The sequence below is a fragment of the Gopherus evgoodei genome, chromosome 1 (assembly GCF_007399415.2).
Source record: "Gopherus evgoodei ecotype Sinaloan lineage chromosome 1, rGopEvg1_v1.p, whole genome shotgun sequence".
NCBI classification, from domain to species: domain Eukaryota; kingdom Metazoa; phylum Chordata; order Testudines; family Testudinidae; genus Gopherus; species Gopherus evgoodei.
Genome location: NC_044322.1, coordinates 317,452,300 through 317,472,899, shown reverse-complemented (window position 1 = coordinate 317,472,899; position 20,600 = coordinate 317,452,300). Strand labels below are relative to the sequence as shown.

At 39.5% G+C, this 20,600-nt stretch overlaps 1 protein-coding gene across 1 annotated transcript in view; it reads right to left on the bottom strand.

Moving 5' to 3' along the window:
* Positions 1 to 20,600, bottom strand: part of FOXP2 (forkhead box P2) — a 667,025-nt gene that overhangs the window by 443,852 nt on the left and 202,573 nt on the right. The window contains exon 3 of the mRNA XM_030549047.1: positions 16,608 to 16,691. The gene's annotated coding sequence lies outside the window, so the exon portion shown is untranslated. The remainder of the gene's footprint in view (positions 1 to 16,607; positions 16,692 to 20,600) is intronic.

Sequence of the window (20,600 nt, the reverse complement as noted above, 5' to 3'; positions counted from 1 at the left end):
ACTACTGTATTATGTTTAGTGCATGTACAATACAGAGACTGAAATGGTAACAGTATAATAATTTCAATGAAGAGGTTAAAATGTTTTAATGAAAGCATTGTTACAAGGCTTTGTATTCTTAGCAAGAAAATAAAACAATATCTCCATACAGCTCACAAAATAAACTACATACACCATTTTAGAAGAGGGATATACTTTTCCTTCTTTTCTATGAATGTTTAAAGCTCTCCTTCAAGCTCTTACTAAATCTATTGATCTGTGAAACACACTGCACTCCAGGGAGGCAATTCACTTGACATTATATATCAAATGATGAGATGAATAATGATCATACCATTTGGTAATTAAACATCTTACAAACCTTTTAAGTGACTGAACGTCTAAAAGGTCAAATGAGGTCAAACTTTTTTTTTTAAACTCTTGTCTTATATTAACCATATAAAACAATCAACTATAAATATAGCTGTGATAACAATAGTTGGTAATACAAAAATTAAAATAACCATTTTCATCTCTATTATTATATAGTTTGAATACAGACAGTATCTCCTACTTTTGCTTTCATCACCCACAGTCCTATTATAATCTTAACTGTTATGCTTTTGGAAAAACAGACATTTGCAGATAAGGCACAAACTACCAGCAGTTGTGTTGGATGAAGAGAAATGAACAGCACATATAGCAAATGTAAACTGTATCACTGAATAAGGCATTTGAAATAAAGCTACATGACGGTTACTGTGCAATGCCAGAAACGTTATTTTTGAGAGAATGAATATACACCATCTGTCTCTTTAGAAATCTATTTTCAATATTTATTTTCTCTATATTTAATATTTAATATAATATTATAAAATATGTAGACACTAAAGTAATGTATGCTTTACTTTTTTATTTGTTCACAATGGTCTGGAATTCATTAGAGTTTTATATCAATTAACACTTAATAGCTTTGTTAGATACTAAACTAAACTAAAATATTTGAGGAAATATTTTCATCTGCAGTTGCAATGGGTGTGCATGAAAACCCTTCCATTTGTGCAGGTAAATCATGTACTTAGGCACACAATTATTTGCTTTGGATCAGCAAACTAAGAAGTCCATGTGGTCCATGTGCATTTTTAATGTGTAAATGTATTGCACCAATGGCAGGTTTGTTACATTTTTACTCCCTATTCAGGAAAGCACTTAAGCATGCACTTAAGTACCATTGCCTTCAGTATGATTTATGCCTAGGCTTATATGCTGTCCTGAATAGGGATGCTTTCCTGAATCAGGCCTTTTTGTCAGAAGGGATATTTTTCTCCTACTCAACATAAATTATTACCAGCCTAATCACAAACAGATTCATGAATCCCAAATGTTTTAAGGATTTCTTATGAGTGTTTTGTAATGAATTCACCTAAAAGACAGAGGAATTCTGATTGACTTGTGAAGAAAATATTTGGAATCTTTGTCCTAATTTGTGTGTGACAATGTGCCCACTGCAACCTTTAGGTGAGTGGGTTTTTTGTCCTGCTATAGCTGGAAAAAAGGGGGTATTGCCTGCTTAAGGGTTCCCTTATGGTAGTTGATAGAAGGAAGAAAGTTTACAGTGATGGGCAGGAAGCAGTTGGGGCAAGATCAGGACAAGGTGGATGACAGTGCAGCCTACTGACTGGAAGAGTGGGAAGGTATTTATTTCTAGGGTTGCCAACTGTTTAATCACACCAACCCAAATATACCTGCCCTGCTCCCTGCCCCACCCCTTCCCCAAGGCTCCACCTCTGCCCTGCCAATTTTCTTAGGCCCCACCCTACTCACTCTATCCCTCCTCCCTCTGTCACTCTCCCCCACACTCATTCACTTTTACTGGGCTGGAGCAGGGGATTGGGGTGTGGGAGGGAGTGTAGGCTCTGGGCTTGGGCTGAGGAGTTCAGAGTGTGGGAGGGGGCTCTGGGCTGAGCCTAGCCCGGTATTGGGGTGTGGGAGTGGGTGTGGGCTTTGGGAGGGAGTTTGGGTGCAGGAAGAGGCTCAGGGCTGGGGCAGGGGGTTGGGGTGCAGGCAGTGCTTACCTCGTGCAGCTCCCAGTCGTGGTAAGGGACTAAGGCTACAGGTACATGCCAACTGCTTCTGGGAGCAGCATGGGGCTGGGGCAGGCAGGGAGCCTGCCTTAGCCCCGCCGCACCGCCGGTCTTCAGCGGCCTAAAATCTCCTGGTTTGACTTCTGTAGCCTCTGGGAGATAGAGCCCGATTCCAGAAAACTCCCAGCAAAAACAGGAGGGTTGGCAACCCTATTTATACCCCATGCAGCCATGGAGAGGCCCTCTATACAAGGATTGAGCTGGTAGCACTCACCCATTCATGCACTTGGCAAAAGGACCAGGTTCCCTTGTGATCAACTGTGGACATTACACTAGCTGCCCCAGTTCCTTGAGAAGCTTCCCTCGCCACCAGATTGGCCAAGCTGGGATGTTGTTTTTTTCCATCTTCCCTACAGCTGGTTTAGGACCCAATGGGGTGGAGTAGGGGGGTTAGGTTATAATGTTGTAAATTATATATAAAACTTGTGTCAGATATCCAGTGCAGATACTCAGTTGGGAAGGGATATGCTTATCAGACAAAATGGATTGGAAAAGGCTTTGAAGGAAAGCATCCCTTATAGGAGCTGAGTAAGGGGAGTTAGGGGCTCCTATATCAGGATCAGCAGGGAGCCAACACTCTGCACTGAACAATTTGTTGCTGAATATTCCCAGATATTATAGGTGAATATAGTTGCAGCCTAATAAGACTACATCCATGGCCCTCCTGTCTTTCTTCGAGCATGGATGGGAAATATCAGCCGAGGTGTTTGTTCAATCCATTAAAAAAAAGCCATTTTTCAATTCTGAAATAATTTAAAAATTCAAATGAAATTATAAATAAAAGTATATACCATATATAAGAGCTCTTATCATGGTATAAGACTCTTGGTATTGCTGCCAAAACTACTTGTCTTCATTTTTGCGACCATGCCTCATATTCTAAGGTAACTGCAAACAACTGACCAGTACAAGAACCACTTAACTACTCTGTGGCAATACTGACCCATAACAATGTAACTGAGGGGTTCAGAGCTTTAAATTCATTCTGCAATTAAAGCGATCACACAGTCTCAAAGACCACTCACAATTCTATTTCTGTTTTAGTAGGAGAGTCATTTCAGTTCGAATTAGCTTGGGAAACAGTATTGCATGACAGCTTTGGCTCTGTCCCCATTTAACACTGGCCAATTGCTATCAGGATGCAGCGTTAGGAAGATATCAACTTCAGAGCTCTTTTCCTACAACACTGAGCTGAGCCACAGTTGATCCTGGAGGAAGTAAGAGGAATTCAGAGAAACAGCCTGTGCTCTGCACCTCCAGCTTAATCACACTGCCACTGCTAGTAAGAAGTGTGGCCACAGTCCCTGACTTCCCCAATCAACCAATTGCCAGTTGCCCAAAGAGAAAGGAGTCCAGTGTGGTGGTGGGAATTGTCATGACTGCGAAGGCAGATGGATTTGCCAGCTGGGAAAGTAGAGCATCAGGATACATGCTACTAAGAGGGATTTGTGAAAGGTTTTGGCACCTGAGCTAAGGACTGCTTGTCTATAGACGACTGGAAAGGGAGTGGAGATACCAGCTTAATGCAGCCTTCTCCCATACCCAGAACAACAAGTCTTTCCCTCTGCTTGTCTCTGGATCCCTTGCAGCAGTTGCCTAGCACAATTCCAGTAAAGGTGCACACCTTATTTCCTTCCTTAAAAGAGGAGCTTATAGTCCAGCAGTATCAGTGCTTTTGTATAAAGTATTCACATTGAATAGTCATATGCTCTTGCACACAATCGCTTTCTGAGCACTCAAAATTTTGGTCTCCCACAATCTGAAGAGTTTTAGGATTTATTCTGTGCCAGAGAAAACAAAAATGCAAGGGACTGGTCTCTACTAGGGTCAAGAACAAACACAATTGGACCCACATTGATACTTTAAGATTGGGAACTGGTGTCCAGGGGTGCAGTGTGCCACAGATTCCAGAACTTCTGCATTCAACTTCCCTGCTGGATACTGAAGCAGGGGACTTTATGTCCCAGAACCAGAGACAAAAGGGATGAGAGAGCAGTGTTTCCTGATGCCTGCAGGCACAGAGAGGTCAGGAAGGGATTCTTTTCTTGAATTCTTCTCATTGTCCAAGAGTGCCAGCCATTTACCTCTTCATTTCTCTCACTGGGTATCTTCTTCTGTTAAGATTGATGTTAATACTTCAGGTTGAGCCATTGAAGTTAAGAGCAAGTGTCTGACGATAGTGAGTGGGCATCAAGATTCCATTGTCACCTGTCCCCAGTAGTAGAGGGATAAATGAGAAGACACTTTCCACAATAAGCAAGTAATCACGTTTGGTTTTTTTTGTTTCTTGGGGGAAGGAAAGGGGTATGAAGTAGCTAGGGAGAGCAGAGGGGAAGAGAAGCAACTTTATGGCCTTTAAAAAATTATATTTTAAAGGAATACTCTCTGTGACAGAACCGCAGACATCAAATTATATGGTGATGCGACTCTTCAGAAGGACGAGGGACAGGTACCTACTTTAAAAAATGGATACTGATAGCTGATCTCCTCCTAACTCAATCCACTCTATCCACTGCCCAAATAAAGATAAACAGTGGAACTAACAAGATGTTTGTCACCATCACAATGTACACTCTGCTTGTGTATTCTACCTCTTTCCCGATCCTGTGTCTGTCTGGTCTATTTTGACAATGTAGCCATTTCTTGTCTGGTCTTATATTTAGACTGCCTTTCATTCAGTGTTTTTACAGCGCCTAGCACAATGGGGTCCTGATCAGTGATGAGGCTCCCTATGTACTACAATAATACATTTAATAATAACAAGAACACCCAATTAACCTGCAAGTTTATTATTTTGATAAAAACAAACTACAGCTGATATTCTGTTTTGTTCTTAAACCAGTGACATTTGTAGAAAATAAAATATGTGGCAAAATATGTCATTGGCCTGGCCTACTCTACAATTTTAGGTCGAATTTAGCAGCGTTACCTCGATTTAACCCTGGACCCATCCACATGATGAAACCCTTTTTCTCGACTTAAAGGGCTCTTTAAATCGATTTATTTACTCCACCTCCGACGAGGGGATTAGCGCTGAAATCAGTCTTGCCGGGTCGAATTTGAGGGAGTGTGGATGCAATTCGACAGTATTGGCCTCCGGGAGCTATCCCAGAGTGCTCCACTGAACTCAGATGCACTGGCCAGGTAGACAGGAAAAGGCCTGCAAACTTTGAATTTCATTTCCTGTTTGACCAGCCTGGCCAGCTGACCAGCACAGGTGACCATGCAGAGCTCATCACATTAACAGGGCACATTGCCCGGTCCGTACTTTGTGAGAAGTCTATGTCTATGTCTATGTCCTCATCACTCTTGTCACTGCGCTGCCGTCGATTCCTCGCCTGGTTTTGCTTTTGCAGCTTCTGGTTCTGCATATACTGCAGGATAATGCACATGGTGTTTATAATGCTCATAATTGCCACGGTGATCTGAGCAAGCTCCAAGATCCCAATGCTATGGCGTCTGCGCTGAAAAAAGGCACGAAACAATTGTCTGCCATTGCTCTGACGGAGGGAGGGGAAACTGACGACATGGCTTACAGGGAATTAAAATCAACAAAAGGGATGGCTTTGCATCAAGGAGAAACACAAACAACTGTCACACAGAATGGCCCCCTCAAGGATTGAACTCAAAACCCTGGGTTTAGCAGGCCGTTGATTTCACAAAACAAATCGGGTCAATTTCTTGTTTTGTTCCACTCCATCTACCTTTTACATCTTAGGCAGGTGGCAGACGATGCAATACAACTGCTAGCCATGGTCATCTCCTGGGTGCTCAGCAGAAGATGGGAATGACCTGGCTGAGTCACTCCCAGGTCTGCCAGGTGCCCCTGACTGACCTCACCGAGGTCGGCTAAAAGAGCACCCAGTAATACGACGATGACGGCTACCAATCGTAATGCACCATCTGCTGCCAAAAGGCAGTGAACTGCTGCTGTGTAGCAATGCAGTCCCACGTCTGCCAGCACCCAGGAGACGTACGGTGACGGTGAGATGAGCGGGCTCTATGCTTGCCACGGTATGTCATCTGCACAGGTAACCCAGGAAAAAAGGCACAAAACGACTGTCTGCTGTTGCTTTCATGGAGGGAGAGAGGGAGAAGGGGACCTGACGACATGCACCCAGAACCACCCGTGACACTGTTTTTGCCCGATCAGGCATTGGGATCTCAACCCAGAATTCCAATGGGCAGCAGAGACTGCGGGAACTGTGGGATAGCTACCCACAGTGCAATGTTCTGGAAATCGATGCTAGCCTTGCTACCGTGGATGCAGTCCGCCAACTTAATGCACTTACAGCATTTTGTGTGGGGACACACACAATTGACTGTATAAAAAACCGACTTCTATAAATTCGACCTAATTTCGTAGTGTAGACATACCCATTGTTTACTTAGTTACAATACATATAACTCAGCAGAGGGAAGCTGGCTTGACTAAATTTCTGCAAGGAGAGATATTATTACTGACTTCATAAATTACAGAAAAAGAAAAACTCCAACCAGGAGATACTCAGGGAAAGGTAATTCATCCAATTCCCCTGTCACACTTGAGAAGCAAAACCCATGCCACTGCACTTCCTCCATGCTTTCAGTACCTAGTGTATTGCAAAACTTTCCCCCCAGCAGCAGTCAGACTCAGAGAGGGAAAGGGGTGTCTTTTCTGAGCTCCCCAAATCTATTTCCTTCAGGCATAGTAAGGAAAATTTGTCCCTCATTAGGGACAGACACCCAGTTTACAGGCTCTGATAGGATGATGATGTCTGTTGTATGAAATATCAAAATTCTCAGCCTGTGGTTTTAAATAGGAAATGAGGATCAAGTCTTGAAAAAAAAATCTGTTTACAAGTAGAAAAAAAAAGCCTTTGACTGGGTTGAGTATATATATATATTTTTTAAAATTACTGTAAAAATAAACTGGATTTGGCTGACTTTTTGCCAAAAAATAAGAATGATATTTGACAACGAAGCCAAAAACAGTTGCAAGTGGAGATATGAGAAGTAATTTCTGTCTCTTCTCCACTGCGACATATTCATAGAACCTTTATTAAGAATTAGATAAGTTCATGGAGGTTAGATCCATCAATGGCTGTTAGCCAACATGGTCATGGAAATTCCCATCCTTCAGGTCTACGTAAATCTCTGGTTGACAGAAGCTGGGACTGGAGAACAAGGGATAGGTCACTGGATAATTGCCCTGTTCTATTCATTCCCTCTGAAGCATCTGGCACTGGCCAATGCTGGAAGATAGGATACTGGGATAATGGACCATTAGCCTGACCCAGTTTGGCCATTCTTACCTCTACTCTAGAAGAAAATTTCTGGACATTAGAGGCATACTGACATAGGATAATAAACTACTGATCATGTGTATTATACCTTCTTATCCAACCATTATCCTCTGATATATATACCCACAATTTAACTAAAATAATAAAGAAGTTCAGCACCATGTCAAGCTGCATATTCAACTTCAGAAATATAAGAATTCCCATATGCATTTTAATTTTAGCAAAGTTTACAGCAACTGTTCACTCAATTTCCCCCTTTAAATGTACTAAAAATGAGCTGAAATATCAGTCCATTTAACACCTACCATATTTAGCTGTTAAATATTCCCCGATGCTCTCCAAAAATGAGGAAAAAAGCTAATGAATGTCAGCAACTCTATCTTAGCAAGAGAGAACCTATAAATATTGTAAAAGTGTTTTGTTTCCTGGGTTACGTTATCTCCTTTGTATACTCTCAGGTTCTGTGACCAAGTTATTCTTGAAAATCAACCACCTGCTTGTCAAATTCAAGAAGGACAGAAAACTGAAGTATGACAGAAAGATACCTTTACTTGTGGCTAAGCACCCCAAGACAGAATATTCTTATTGTAATGTACATAAGAATAGCCATACTGGGTCAGACCAAAGGTCCATCTAGCCCAATATCCTGTCTTCTGACAGTGGCCAATGCCAGGTGCCCCAGAGGGAATGAACAGAACAGGTAATCCCCTGTTGCCCATTCCCAGCTCCTGGCAAACAGAGGCTAGGGACACCATCCCTGCCCATCCTGGCTAATAGCCATTGATGGACTTATCTATTTTTTTTTCTTTTTTGAACCTATATTCCATAAAAACAACAAGGAGTGAAAATTACCATCTGAAGACGAGGGGTTTTTTTACCCACGAAAGCTTCTGCCCAAATAAATCTGTTAGTCTTCAAGGTGCCACCGGACTCCTTGTTGTTTTTGTGGATACAGACTAACACATCTACCCCCTGATACTTGACATCTATTCCGACAGACTCCCAGTGAGTAAACAAGGATAAGGTCCTAATCTTATCACTGATTCACTGAGGTTCCATGCAGGTACAGCATTTCACCCACACACTGTCAACTGCAGGATCAGAGCAACATAATGCACAGATACAGCATCTTCTTCTCTGGATGGCTCGGACTCAAATAAAGGGCTTCCTTAATCCTTTCTGTCCTAGGTCCTTGAAATATTGAACATGTAACTTTTAAATTGTTCATTGGATTGGTGTACTGGGATACAGAGCTTTTCACCTTCAGTTCAAATCCAGTCTGGTTGGTAGTGACTGAAAGCTATTACCATCAGATAGTTGTTTTGTAGCCAATGTCACAGCAGAACTGCTGTGGAAGCATCAAGCATTTGGTCAGACACATGTTGCCACCATCATCACAGAAGCAACAGAGAGGCAAGACAGCTCTTCTCAGAGATTAGCTGATGCAAGGGACAGGTTTACCGGTAGCGATGACTGGAATTTTTTCTCAAAAATATGACACAAGAGGAGGAAAAACTGACAGCACTATTCAACTTTTTCTACCAGCGTTAGTCACAGTGGTGATGTTGAAATCCTACACTGGTTCACCTGAAAGATGGTGCGACCTATGCTGTCCCTCCGATTGATCACTCCAGCAGAACCTCACTGTTATGTAGATTAGTAACAGTAAAACTGGAAATCCCTTCTCAGTGCTTATTTCCAATTTACCAACTCTCCACTGTATGTTATTTTCAAATAACTCATTTATAACTGTAATTCTTCAAAATTAGCCCAGATTACATTGTTGTTTTGTACCACTCCCAGTTTCTAGTTACGAAACATTTTAATTTTCTGTTCAAAAGTATAATTTATTCAGATGATTGTCTAACTCAAAATAAATTAATTAGCTTTTGTTAAAGTTTAAAAAAAATCAAAGAAAACTGAGCAGAGAACAAGCATTAAAAATGTCAGTTCAAAAAGACTTCTTTAATATTATTAATATTTAAAATAAGTGTTTAGAATGCAATTATCTTCACTTTTTCAAAAAAAGTTTTATTTATTATATTATACTGTTTAGTGTCTGGATTTTATATAACTCATCATATTAAACTATTCACAATATATCCTGGCCACCCCTCTCTCTGCTGGAGTCCAATTAGCTCCAGTGAAATCACCAGTGCGAGCAAAGTGACCAAGATTCAGTGCCATCCAGATAAAGATTAGGAATACTCAATATTAAAGCTCATGTGCCATCACTCTTTCACTATTATGTATTGGTTTACTTCTTAGACTAACTAGAGCATATTATAAAAGCTTATCCACATCATATCTTTACCTAAGAGAAATTATGAGAGTGCATTTATGTATTCTTGACTATACATTGTCTGTAACAATGGCTATTATCAATTTTTCTTTTATTGTATTGCATTACACAGTTTTAAAAAATACTATAATCCCATTGTAGCCGTTTATTTGTAATAGTCACAAACTGCATTACTGTTTAATTAAATCCATAAAAAAGTTTTATATAAAATACACCACTTAGCACTATCCCACAGAATCAGTTTCCCAAAGAACGAGTTTACTGTTATTTTAAACTTGAAGACTGTACAGTGTACTGTAAAAATATGTTCTTTTAAATTCTAAAAAGCTAGTGATCCACACGCTAAGTCTTACAAGCGCAATAAGAAAAAATTCAGCACAATACACCTTTCTGTTACAAAAAAGAAGGAAAAATAAAGCATCTCTTAAGAAAAGTAACATTTGAAGCAAAATACAAATTCAATTGGAGACTACGCTAAATGTTTTCAACTATTACAATTTTTGGTAAAAACATTAATATTTCAAGATCAAACACAGCAGACCCTTTTTCCTGGTATATTGTGCATAAAAAAGCATTCCCGTCTGCTTCAACGCTTTGTCTTTTCATGGGCTTAAACCTGTCAAATTATTCCATTTGATTTCAGAGAATTCTCATATGGCAATCTATTTTATTTACTTTATCTTCAATAAAATGGTTCAGTGAGCATTAGCAACTATAAGACACAAGTTTCAATCAGTCGTCTGGCGAAGGCGTCAATCTACATTAGACCTACTGTGCTGTGAGTTGCAGCTAGAAAGCTGGAGTAAGACAGGGCAACAGTGAATGAGTGAGCAGGGCCTAATAAAGCAGCAATGAAGAGAAAGAAAATTCTCCCTAGACACTACAATACACTGCTTATACAATTCGGGTGCCTAGTTCAACACACCAGTAGCTTCTTAATATAGCTGACAGCTAAAAAGGGGCTCTAGACTCTAACTTTATTTTACATGAAAACTACAGTAATAGCCCTCTGTTCCCAAGCAAGCAACATTTATAAAACCTGTATTCCAGTCAGTTAAAAATTACGAATTTGTGTCAGACACAGCAAGGAACTTTAAAAACATTTAAGAATTTAAGATATCTATCATCTCTTCCATAACAATTTTATACAATTACTGAGACAACAGTATTTTTCAACATGCTTTCCCCTACAGATTTCTATGACATTTTAAATATAGCTATTGGATTAGATATAAACCACAAAATAATCAGTGTGTTTGAGCAACAACTCATTTCTGAAGATATCATTAAGGACTAATTCTAAAAACTGTAGGGCATCACTCCTAGATGCCATGAAAATGTCTCCCAGAGCACAAACTTTGTAATAAGTGATGCAAGTTCATATTTGATATGGGCTGTAAAAAGCAGATTATTGTAATACTGCTCTTTCCAGCAAATCAGACCATTAAGAATGTACTTAATGTTCAGATGAATTGAAAAGTAGGCCAGGTAAAATCCATATTTTGCTACTTTGTATAATCATAGCAAAAATTTACTACCTAGTAGTTCCAGGCCACAAATTTGATTTTATAAATGTAAACTACTTTTGATTTTGACAAAAGAAAGTTGCCTTCGCTTTAAGATTCCATTAAAAATGTTTCAATAAGTTCCTAAAATATCAGTAATTTGCAGCTGACTACTATTATCTTGCACAGATAATTCAAAATGTTACAATAAACGGGTCCTTCTTTTATCTAAAAAAAGATTCTAACAAAAAGTAAAGTATTGTTTTTATGTTTCTATTCTTGCTTGGTAGCAATTCAAGTTTAGCTGCAGCCCACCCAATTATTTTTGGGGAAAAAAGTCCAACATTTTTCTTTTAGCATTATCCCTATTCCCCTCCCCTCCGATTATGATGTTATCACAGCAATCACATTCTGGCCAGGAATGTGGAATGTGTAGTTTCCTTTGAGGATATAGTTAATGCCATTCCATAAACTAGCCGGAAGACTTGCTCATAATCCCCTGGAGACCAAAAGCTTCACACCTCTGTAAGGCACCTGACCACCAACAAATCATGAGTCCTTGCATAGCTTCCAACTCCAACTCTATTGCAAGGGAACTACAAGTGATGTCCCTTCACCCCGGACATGCCAATATTATACTGTTTATGCTGAAAATGTAGAGACGGATAGTACTTGGTAAGGAAAGAGAGTCTAGAAATGCAAAGAATACAACATTGTATATGGGTTATACTGTCAGTTATGTAGTGTAATCAGTACTGTAGCTAAAATATAGTGCACTGCAATAGGAAATACCCCAATTTAGAAAGTTCCTTAAGTCTTTTTCTCAAAGCACCTTTTCAGCTTAGAAGATCATGAAGCAGATGCAGCTGGACCCCAATGGCGCCTCCTGTTAAAACCAAAAGAAAGACTCACAAGAGGGATGGCACATTTAGACAAGCTGGATCAGCTCCCAGGTCAGGAATGGCTCATTGCAAGTACCTGCTGCCATAACATTATATGCTACTCAGTAGGTCATTCACCAAAAAAAGGGCACTACAACTCTGAATGGAGAGGCTATTCAAGGAGGAAAATGCAGTTCCTAAAGCAAAGGGTCCCTTCTGGGTTGGTTTTCAATTACAGCACAAACTGGCATGAAAAAAAACACACTAATACTGTGAGGCACTTTAAGAGGACAAACAAAAAGATATGGGAGATGTCTCAAAGAGCTTACAATCAAAATTCAGGTGCAAGATGGTAAAGTTGGGTTAACAAAGAGAGATGGTGGGATAAGGTTGAAGAAAGATTACGACAGGGTGATTATTTGTTTAAAGCACGTGCACATTTTGGTGGGTCAATTAACCCTTTTTGTAAAGAAATCATGATTATTGCATCACTTCTAATGAGAATTATGTAAAAATCAAGCCTGAAGGAGGGATTTGAATGAAGTGACTTTTTGCATCAGAATTGGAAGGGAATCCCGTAAGCAAGAAATGGTGTACAACAAAAGACAAATAGATCTTTCCTGATGCAAACTCAGAATCTCATGCATACCCAATGTTAGATATTCTAAGTACACAACACTGTGCAATGCACTCATACGCATTTTTGTGCAAAGGGAAGCCAGAGCTTGAAAATTAAGCTTTCAACTGTCATAGTTCTAAAGAAAGAGGTATGTTCCTTTGGGATGAAGAGGGAAAGTTGTGTAGCCATCCTGTTTTTTAAATCCAGTCTGAAAACTGAAGGCATTTTTTTCCCAATTTTCCCCATTTTTGTCTAAATTTCAAAAATTTTCAACCAGATATGCCGTTTTTCAGTTAAGTGGTTTGTTCAGAGGCAGGCACTACAAATACAATAAAAATTTACACCTAAGCAGGATGTCCTGCTGATGCTCATCTATTCTATCAGTATAAAGAAGCTGTGTTCTGTCCCTTACACACTCCAGAAATGTAAATGAGGAATGAAAGAACTTGCATTCAAAATTTACCATTCTTTCCTTTTTGAAAAACCACCTTAGGCCCTCCCACGTTACTGCAAGAAATAAAAAACCTTTTACTGAAACACCAAATACATTTTGGCTTTCTGTACATAAAACAATTTTGTATTGATTGTATTTAACTGCAAGTTATGGGCAAAAACAGACTGACCTCTGTTGGAAAGGAAACAGAATAATAGTTACTTTCATCCATATGTGGTAGGACTGCCTTAAAGTCCAGACATTTTGGAATTTAACAAAATTATATTGCCAAAATATAATAGCTACACAAGTCAGTATTATTGCTTTTCTGGCATTACTTGGTGCAGAACACGGTAAATCTCCAGAAAAACAGCCTTTTTTTTTTTTGGCTGAAATTGCTGTTGTTGGCTGACTAGATTGTAATTGCAGCATGCCAGTGTAACAAGTATATTCCTACCATAAACAAACAGTTCTCCAGAATATGGGACATTAACTATGGAGAAATTGACTAATACGCCTCTCACAAAGACATGTGGTTGGTAAATACAGAGAATTTTCCATCATCGCTTAGAAAGTAGAGTGTTTGATCTGCTTTGTGTCCTAAACTTTTCTGCACTGGATAGCATACACAGTAAAACAATCATAATAATAATAAAAAAATCTTGTACCTGCAGGGCTACTTTTAAATGTGTAACGTGTGTAGATTCCACATTTCTGCACCATACCTCAATCCTATGACTATGTTCATTATAAAGTGATGCACACTGTATCCTGATCTACTTGACTGTTAAAGCTTCATTTCTTGTACTATTTACCATGGGTGATACCACCATATTTGCCTACTCCTTTAGGCTTCAGCTCAGCACTTTATGCCACTGGGCATTGCTTGCCTGAATCAACAGGATGGGGACAGAGGGAAAGAAAGGAATTTCTCCTCCTCACCAGCCAATGGGTGAAGAGAGTAACAATGGCAGCACTGTCCCATTTTAGCCATCACTATGGAGACAAGCAGCACCAACATGACTGACTAGCTGATCTTCAAAAGAGGCAGACTCCAGCACTAAAAGGAAGGGGCAGGGCTATGATGGTGACATCACTTGCTGCTGCCCCCAACTGGACGAGTTTCATGTGACCAGATACAGTGTTCCATTGGCCACCTAGTTACTATAGTCACCATAAGACAAAGACCACCAAGGCAGAGATCCTGTTTTTTACCTCCTTCCTGTGCTTCTAAAAATTTTCCTCACCTACCTGCCCTCTCATTCATCGAAGCAAGATTCAGGATGTCTTTTTTATTTATCACAGATTCAGGGTTGGGTCGCTGTACAACTGCAAGGTGCAGGTGATGGTGGAAGTAGGGGGTGTGGAACACTGATGCTGTGGATCCCGTTACTGAGTTTAATGATGTGTATTTGTATCAGGTTCTTGATTATTATGTTTGCTTCAGTTTGTTCGGGAGCTTCCAGTCAGTTTTTCACCCCCTTCCTGTAATAGCATCATTACAGTTTCTAGGTTTGCCAACTGAGGGTGGCCATTAGTAGTTACAAAAGGATCAGTGAAAGAGTCAATTAGCATAGGGGGATGAATCCAAGACCTCCCAAAACTGGTGAGTTTGGGAACAAGAGAGGAAGGATTGTCCAGTGGTTAGGGCACCAGCCTAGGACTTGACGAACCTCATTTCAAGTCCCTAATCTGCCTCAGACTTCCCGTGTGACCTTGGACAAGTCACTTAAGTCTTTCTATGCCTCAGTGCCCTGCCTATAAAATGGAATGAATAGCACTTCCCTACCTTACAGGGGTGTTGAGAGGATACATATATGCTACTGGGTCTATTTCCTTTAATGGTGCTTTGACAAGGTGTGCCAGGGTGAGACAAAGAGGTCCAATGGGGAGGGAGTTAGAGAAGATCCTATTGGAGTCAAATTGTAAGGGCTCCTTTCTGTCAGGCACCAGTTGCTCTTTGTTTGGTATCTATAAATAAATTTGTTGGTCAACTAATAAAATTAACAGTGTATGTGTCTTTCTTTCACTGTGTCTACAGTAATACATATGCAACTAAAACAGAATGTCTTAAAAGAATTCCTTGTGGCAGTTCCAGACATAGGTAATTCTAAAAGAAACATGAGAGGTTTCATAATCTAATATTTGCATACCAATTCCCTTTGAATGCTTTTCCAGATCTACCTATCTCTGGGTCCTTATCTGGCCACCATTAATGAAGTGCCTCACAATCTTTAATGTATACACCCTTCCAGGATGCTTCTGAGGCAGGTACTATTATACCCGTTTTACAAGTGGTGAACTGAAGCACACAGAGACCAAGGGACAGATTTTAAAGGTAGTTAGGTACTGAAGATGCAGGTAAGCACTTTCAAAAATCCCACTAGGCACTTAGGTACCTAACATGCAATGATAATCCCACTAGGCACCTACCTGAATATTTTAGGCCCCTACAATATCTTAGAAATTGTCCCTAAATGATTTGCTCTATAGCTAACCATGGAATTGAATGTGGGTCTCCTAATCCAAAGGCTAGTGCCCTAGCTGCTGGACCCTCTGTCTGAGGCAGCTTGAGAGCACCAGTGCACAGGGTACACAAATCTCGCAATCAGAACATGTGAACTCATGGCCCTTGAATTCAAGGAGTAGTGTCTGTTCCCAAATGAATATAGGGCACAGGTATTTCAAGGAAGCTGTGATGTCCAAGCACAGGGATTCATTGTATTCACATACTAAAAATGTTTTTAAATATATATTTTAGTATAAAAGATTTTTCTGACCAAGACTGTTTAATTATCTTGTTGCTCAAACAGCTGGTGTCATGAAGCCATACACTGAAACTCCACTTTAACCTCTCAGTATCCAAGAGTATGCAACCAAACCTTAAAAGACAAAATCATTTTCTTCAATTATGAATGTATCATTTTGTTGGGATTTAGTGCACTCTAAACATTCTTTATTTAAAACAAAACTAAACCAATTGTACAATTCCACAAGTAGTGTTACACAAGGACTCATAGTAAATGCCATGTGTAATCAAAGCATCTCATATGAAATAATATATTGCTTCTTGACAGAAATATCACAGAAATACAAAATAATTCTTTTTTTCAGCTTCTTCCACAAAAGCTATAGGACAAATGTGCCAGCTTTTATAACTGAAGCATCACTGTGGTTATTACTGCCAAAAAATCAGATGAGAAAAGGAGAAAAAGGAGAGGGCGATGGGATATGAAGAGTGGGAAAGAGGGAGGCCATCCTTCCCTTCTTACCACACTTTACAAGTCCTCTTGCTCAACAGTCTAGTCTTTATACAAGTAGTAATACTTCTCTGTGAATAATAGTAAGCAGCATGGGGTCAGCTGAACAAGGATTGGTAAACCAGGGACAGTGATGGTGGAGGGGGAAAAGTTACAAGCAACATCATTTACAGATTTTCAGTGTTTGAACTGTACTTACCTCCTTCTTCCAGGCCTTAAAAAGATTTCCTTATTTCAACCTTGAACTGGAGTGGTGTCTGAGATCAATTCCAGCATCACTGGCCTGATAAAACAAAAGAAAACTATTTGTAGCTAATATTTATTTATCTGTTATATGCAAAATGCACCGATTTACTTTATCACATTTCGTAACTAGTTCCAGATTTCCATGTGGTGATTAGTAAGAGGGTTGGTAGGAAAGCGATGGGGGATATTGTTTTCTGTTCTTCAGACAGTTTGATAAAACACTATTGTATCAAAGACTGTGCAAATTAAATGGGACGGTTCCCCTCCTCACACCACTGTACACAAGGAGTAACTCCATTCTAGTCAGTATATTGACAGCAGTTTTTTAAAGCGTGTAAAAGGCCCAATCTCTCTACCTAATCTTGTGCATCTTATCCTATACAAGCTAGTATATCTGGACAGTCAAAGCACATCACTAACCAGAGCTTCCACAAGGAGGAAACTTCCTAAATCAAGCTCCAACATCCTTGATTGTCAATGTTCTCTTTAAATAAGAGAACAGGAGTACTTGTGACACCTTAGAGACTAACAAATTTATTTCAGCATAAGTTTTCGTGAGCTACAGGCCACTTCATCGGATGCATAGAATGGAATATATAAGAAGAAAGAGTGTGTATACATACACACACACACACACAGAAGATGCCATACCAGCTCTAAGAGGCTAATTAATTAAGATGACCTGTTAATTAAGATGTTCTGTTTAGACTTACTGTTCTCAATTTAAAAGGAAGCTCAGTTCACCTGGATTTTTTAAACCACCCCTCAAAATAGGATAACTTAGCATTAAAGGGAATCAAGATTCAGCTCTAGCTGTAACTTGAGTCTAGAGGGTATAGCTTGTATCAACAAGGCCTGCTGAGAAGGTGTCAAGGTTCCTTCCCCACTCTGAACTTTAGGGTACAGATGTGGGGACCTGCATGGACGCTTCTAAGCTTAATTACTAGCTTAGATCTGGTATCACTGCCACCATCCAGAATTTTCAGTGTCTGGATCACTCCCTTTCCCTCCAAAACTTTCCCCTCCCTGGGTAGCCTTGAGAGACTCCTTCACCAATTCCCTGGTGAGCCCAGATCCAATCCCTTGGATCTTAAAAGAAAGAGAAATTAACCATCCTCCCTCCTTTCTCCCACCAATCCCTGGTGAGTCCAGATCCAATCCCCTTGGATCTAAAAACAAGGAAAAATCAATCAGGTATTAAGAAAAAGGCTTTTAATTAAAGAAAAGAAAGGTAAAAGAAAACCCTCCGGGAGAGATTAGCATACCAACTACTCTCGCAGACAACAGATTCAAAACACAGAGGATGTACCCCTGGGCACAAATTTAGTTACACAAAAAATATCCAATTTGATTCTACCTCTAATTGCATAAGACAGGTTACAAAGAAATAAACATAAACCTATTTATTCCTTTCTAAAACTTACTACTCTGATAAGAGGCTGGTTCCTTGATCTTTATCACTCTAGCTGAAACTGAAACTCTAAACAAAGGAAAAACTTCCCTCTTTCCTTTTGAAACATCTTGTTCCCCCATTGGTTCCTCTGGTCAGGTGTTAGCTAGGCTAGGTGAACTTTTTAACCCTTTACAGGTAAAAGAGGCATTAACCCTTAACCATCTGTTTATGACAGAAGAAAGATATAAAAGAACCTGTCACCAAGAGTAGAGAGAAAGATCTGGCAGAGCAGGTACTTGTGAGACTCTACAATGGAACAGATGAAGGAGGACAGCAGAGTAAAGTGAAGAAGGAAGACATCATTCCCTAAGGAAAGCACATAGATCCTCAGCTGATTTAACTGATGTGACACCCCTGAAGTCAATGGAGCTGTGCTGCATTATATCAACTGAGGATCTGGCCTACATATAGCATAATCTTGGCCTGCTTGCTCCTGAGACTCTTACCAGTATAAGTTATGGCAAGTTAAAAAAAAGAGGGGGGGAGGCAGGGGACAAAAAACTAAAAAATGAAGGAGCTAAGTTTGCATTTGTTATAGTTACATCTGTAAGAAGTGCTCATCCAAAGACCTGAGGACCGTACCATCACTATAACAGGTATCATAAAAATATTTGAAAAATCTTTTAAAAAGGCCTTCACACTCCTTGAAACAAATAGGTCCCACATCCATTTCAAAACCTGACCTCAAACTGTATCTGAGAAACAACAAAAACTTAATTTAAAAATATCTGTATTACTTTTTATTACAGCTTTTCCAGATATTGAAATCAGGATGTAAAAATCATAATGTTTCTGGCTTTTGTTTCAAAGCCTCATTTGGTATCAGCTTTTTGTGTGTGTACTCAAAACTATAACAGTCATGGACCTGAATGATTCTAGTAGTTTCAGTTAAGCAACAAATCCTGGTCCTGCTTTGAGCAGGGGGTTGGACTAGATGATCTCCTGAGGTCCCTTCCAACCCTAATAATCTGTGATTCTGTGATTCTATTGTATCCTCCCTCTGATTGAGCCAGCACATTCTATTCCTTAGTAGGTGGCAGGTATACCCTTAAACTGATTGTTTACTTATTAGAAGTTGACAGTACTTATAAGGATATTATTTGTTCCATTCTTTGAGTTGGAATTCATTTTGGCTCTACTTCCATATGAATTCTCCTTACAGCTTTCAAATGCAATTCACAAAAACTTGCCAATGTTTTAAAAGTACTTTGGCATAAATTACAGAGGCCTAATATGGCAACCTTTCTTCACGCAAGTTGTCCCCAGTCAAGTAAGCAGTTCTACTGAACTCCATGGAACTGAGAACCACTCACTTGAGTAAGAACTATTAATGTCAGTGATCCCAGAGTACAATTCATCTTTTACTTGTCCCTTCTGACCACAAAAAGTTGGGTAATTTTAAGAAACATATATAGAGTCATAGGAAGGAAAAATAATCTGCATAAATCAATAATTGGAGGTGGTAGAGAAATCAGAACCGAATTCTAATTAAATTCTGATTAAATACAGACGATAGTTAAGTTTGTCAACATAGCAAAGACAGACTTAGCTCTGATCCAACAGCTTGTTTCACATAGCTTCTCTCTTCTGACACCTTTACTCACATTGGGCAGTACATTGCTACATGAGTAGACCCATTAAAAAAATAAAGGACTTCTTGTAGAATAAGATACTACTCAACATAAGCAAGAGTGGCAGGATTTGGACTTCAATTATGTTAACTGTTAGGGTTTTTGGAAAAGCTATTAGATAATTCAAAATTAAAGCCAAATCCCAGTATCTAGAAACAATCTAACATCTCTTTAATGAACAAATATGATGCCTATGTGTTGTAGGAATTGTTGCCTGTGCTGCTCTTGTCGGTCTGTTGTCTCTGATCTTAGATTGTAAATTCTTCAGGGTAGAATTCTTTGTTTCTGTTATATGATCTGTGCCTAGTTAGAGTGTCTAGGTGTTGCTATAACAAAACAAAATAATACTATTAGATGTATGTGTTCTATCCCATAATCATTTTGGTATTATTTCAGCATGTGCCTGCACAAATGAATTCCAGTAGTAGTCACTGAAGCAGCTCCATTCCTTTGTTTGGGAGAGTTCACTAGAGGGCAGCAGTGGGCAATTGCTTCTTTACCTCAAGAACTCTCCAGTCCAGTGAGCAAAGGTGAGCTCTTCTGCTGTATAAAGGGCCAAACTGCATATCCTCACTCCGACTGGTGAGTTGATATGTGCACAAATAATCTGATTGATATCAGTGGGGCTATTTGCATAAGTAAGTACTCACCCATGGCAATAAAGGGTTCACAATCTGGCTCAAAGTTTGCAAATGTCTTAGGGGTGGATGCAAACCATGTTTCCCTATGTTTAGTTATAAACGCGTTTGAAAACATTTTCTAACATGGCTCAAGCCCTACTACACAAGATGATTTGAAACTCCGACTATTGTTAAGGAGACCTACAGGTATATAGGGCAAGATCCTTAGCTGGAGTAAATCA